This window comes from Pygoscelis adeliae, unplaced genomic scaffold (genome assembly GCF_000699105.1).
Source record: "Pygoscelis adeliae isolate BGI_AS28 unplaced genomic scaffold, ASM69910v1 Scaffold56, whole genome shotgun sequence".
In the NCBI taxonomy this organism is placed as follows: Eukaryota; Metazoa; Chordata; class Aves; order Sphenisciformes; family Spheniscidae; genus Pygoscelis; species Pygoscelis adeliae.
Window position 1 is genome coordinate 743,127 of NW_008824944.1, and position 4,056 is coordinate 747,182.

Below are 4,056 nucleotides of genomic sequence, written 5' to 3' on the forward strand. Positions count from 1 at the left end.
AGTCCCGTGTCTTTCTTGTGCTGAGGCCCCCAGAGCTGGATGCAGTGTTCCGGGGGGGGGGTCTCACCAGAACAGAGGAGAGAGGCAGAATCCCCTCCCTCGACCTGCTGGCCACGCTTCTTTGGATGCAGCCCAGGCCACGATTGGCCTTCTGGGCTGCGAGCGCACATTGCCGGCTCATGTCCAGCTTTTCATCCACCAGCACCCCCAAGCCCTTCTGGGCAGGGCTGCTCTCAATCCCTTCATCCCCCAGCCTGTCTGGATACCGGGGGGGTTGCCCCGACCCAGGTGCAGGACCTTGCACTTAAGGCTAAGCTTCTACCGATGAACCACTTACATTTCATTGTCAAACACACATTGCCGGTAACATTCAAATATTTTCTTAATTTTTATATCTTCTTGAGGTACAGCTTCCTTACAATATGTAGAGAGTTACTGTTAACATCTTACTGTTCTCTGGTATTGACTTTCGTAAAACACAAATAGCTGACGTACTGCAAAGATCTGTTCTAGCTGTACGGATGGTTACTGTGGCAGCTGCTCTGGGTGAGCTGCATGAAAGCGTGTATCTTTCACATCTGCTTATGCTGGAATACTGGTTATGCGATGTGCCTTTAATTTTAGGAATAGAGATTATAGATTATTAAATTATTATTTTAAACCTTACAAATAGGTACAGTGTCTTTGGAACATTAAAAATCAATTAACTTTTGATAGTGTTATCAGATCAGAAATACACAGAAGAAAACAGTAGTGTCTGATTGGTTTACTGAATAGATCTTTTGAAAGTTGTTTGGAATGTTTAGATGCTGAAGATGCAAGCTTTGACATTTATGTGACTGTCTAAACAAGTGATATTACCGGGAGTGGATTTTTCAAAAGAATCTATTAATTTTTACTGGAAACTGTTCTAGTTTATTTAAATGTTTTTGAAGATTTAATCCTTCCAAGTGTTTGAGATTTTTGGCTTGGTGTTCCTACTTTTATATATATATATAAAAAAATAAATACACACACGCACATTTTAAAAATATATAAATATATATTAAAAAAACTTACCTAGGAGGCTTTTGCTTTGAGCTACTTTGCTGTAGATCAGGTTGCCTTACGAGGTGAGTGCTCTGGTAGGAACTTTTCTTTCACAGGGAAGAAAAGTTCTTTCACTGTTAAAGAAAACAGCTTATTTTGCCATTAACCTTCTGGCTTCTGTAGGAAGAAAAGGACAAAGGATCAACTAGTGAACTGCTAATGTGGAGAAGTGTAATGCTTTTAGTTTTTATTTCTCGCTGTTTTTACTAGGAAGATACGAAGCAGCATTTCTGCAGAAGGCAAAGGTAGTGATGTAAAAAACTGTGAACACAGCAATCTTTCAGTCCATTTTTCTCAAGGTTTGTGTCACAGAACAAATTGAGGTTACACCAATAAGAAAATAAATGGAGTAAATGTGTATGTCACTTAAATTGCTAAAGTTTTCTAAAGGAGAGGGGCTGGCCTTTGGCGAAGGGTTTCTCCCCGGCTTCCATCGTGGATGAGAGGCTCACACTCGGGAAATTGTTTGGGGATAGCTGCCAGTTCTGCGTCTCTTTTTGGGGTTACTGTTGTGGGTTGGGTCAGAGCTTTGGGAAGCAGCTCCTGAAATCCCTTGTGCGTTGGGGAAAACCAACATTGCTGCCCCGTTATCCTGCTGTACCAGGCCTGCCATTCAGCACATCCCTTGCAAGCAGCAAGTGAAAGAATTTGGGAGACGGTGAAGCGGGCAGCTGAGGCAGGGCCGCCCGCAGTCCACCCGCCCTGCGAGTCCTGGCCGGTGGGGCCTTTGTGTGTCTATCAGTCCCGGTTTGTGCGGTGGAGAGAATCCTTGCTTTCTCCAAGGCTTCCTCCGGTTTGAACTGGGCACCTGGTGTGCTTACCTTTGCGTGCTGCTTGGCATTAAGGGGTGCCAGCTGTGGTTGAGGCTGGCTTACATTGTCATAATATGATGGGCTAGAAAATAGCTTTTCTTTGTCCGCCCTGTCCTTTACTAGACATAGGAGGAGGTTATGGGAGAAAAAAATGCGTGGGGGCTTTTTGTGTTGTGTTGTGGTTTACCACAACACAAAATAGGGACTGATACCCCTCCAGTCCCTATTCTGGAGGGGTACAGAATAGCACAAATTTGGCTTCCCATTAGGATGAAAGTTGTGAATAGCTTCAGCTGGACTCAGAATGCTCCATTTCGCTAAAACTGTTCTTATGCTCTTTAAGTAGCCATGAAATGCTAATAAGTTTCTACTTTTTAGTAAGAGGAACTTTCATACAAAAAACCAAATTGTGTTGGAGGAAAAAGTGGCTGTTTCGTTAAATATACTTTATCTGACACTGAATTGTTCTTTTGTTTCTGTTTTGTTTTGCATTATCTTCAGTTTTTATTTTCATCGCCTTTTCCATTTTACCTGCCTAACAAAGGTTTCTAAAAATAATAATTAGAATAACCTCCTGGGCCATAGTAGCTCTGATTTTTCTGGTAATGTATGAAAGCTCTGAAGGCAACAGTGTTTTGACTTCTACGCATGTCATCGTACATTTGGGGTTTGTTGGCACCAAAGACCACAAGATTATGTTAGCTGCAGCAGTAGGAGACACGCTCATTAAGTGCTTACATTCATCATTTCTCAGCAAAACAATCATTGCCAGTGGCAATGGAAAATCATGAGAATATGAGATTTTGATCAGTATGTTGTCAGCACACCTCTTTAGTACAATGGTATGGGTTGTTTTGTTTTTTTTTTTTAACCTCTCCCTAACTGAAATTTTTTGTTAAAGAGTTTTTGTTTTCAGTCACTAAGTAACTGTTGGCCTCTAGTCCTCAGCATTTTGACTTCTGAAAATACGTCAGCTCCTGCAGAACGGTGGTTGCTCACAAAAGACTTTCCAAAAGTGGGACAACTTGAGGAAAAATACACTCTGAAAGTAAAACGAAATACGGGGGGTGTACATAACCAAATATATTCATAGGGCTGGTTCGGGAAAAGGCTGCTGCTTCCACATTGGAAAAAAGGAGGGATTTGTTAAACTCCTCTATTACTGTGGAAGAGAGGGAGGTTGGTTTGGCTTTTTTTTGACTAACAGGAGGGAGAAGCGGTGGACAATCTTGCAGAGCACCATTTCTCCCCACGCGACACGCAGGGAGCGTGAATAGGGGACGGTCTCACAGGTAGCTTTTCCTAGAGCCGTGGGATGTGCGAATAAACGCACGCTTGGGATGTGAGTGTCCGGCAGCAAGTGCCACGTGTGCTAGTGTGTGCACTCGGGTGCATCCTCCGCCTTCGACCTGTAGCCACAGAAGTGCGGTAACAGTCGCCTGTTGAAATAAATGCCTAACCGACAATGTGAAAATCAAGTATTTTTTCTTATAACCGTGCTTCGTCAGGCTTTGTGATTTATGCAGCGACATAACGTTCCCCTGTGGAATGTGCGTCTCCGAGCAAGACCATGGAAAAATGAGGGCGGAGGTGCCCTTTGTATTCACGTTTACTCGTGGTACATCAGCTCTGTACAGAATTTGTCAGACTTCAAAATGAAGTCCTTGAAAAATGAAGCAAAAATACTGCAATTTAACGCTCTTGAATCCCAGAATATTCTAGTTCTTGTTACCCCCCAAATAATCCAGGGAGCCACAGCTGAAACACCTTTATCCTGATACTAAATGTATGTAGATTGTGTATTGTGCATGATGCACGTATACATATAGTTTTGTGTTATTGCTGTATTTGTCTTTGCCTTAAGGCATAACGTTATTTGCAAAGACTCGTCATCAATTCGTTTGTGGTACTCGTGGTATCCGGCAAGGTAGGACGAATAACAAACAAGACTTATTTTAAACAAGTCTTACTTAAGGCGTCACACAGAAATATCGGCCAGGTGATGGGCTGGGAGGAACGGGTTAGTAGTGTCGCTTGGGGAAACGGGAAACAACAGCCGAAATAGCTCAGTTGGGAGAGCGTTAGACTGAAGATCTAAAGGTCCCTGGTTCGATCCCGGGTTTCGGCAGAAGAACTTTTTTCCCTCCCTTTTTCG

General features: G+C 43.0%; 1 non-coding gene across 1 annotated transcript; it reads left to right on the forward strand.

The window, feature by feature from the left end:
* The first annotated feature begins 3,956 nt into the window (after positions 1-3,956).
* On the forward strand, positions 3,957-4,029 carry TRNAF-GAA. Its single transcript has one exon. It is a non-coding gene; the product is annotated as a tRNA-Phe (tRNA).
* The last annotated feature ends 27 nt before the right edge of the window (positions 4,030-4,056 follow it).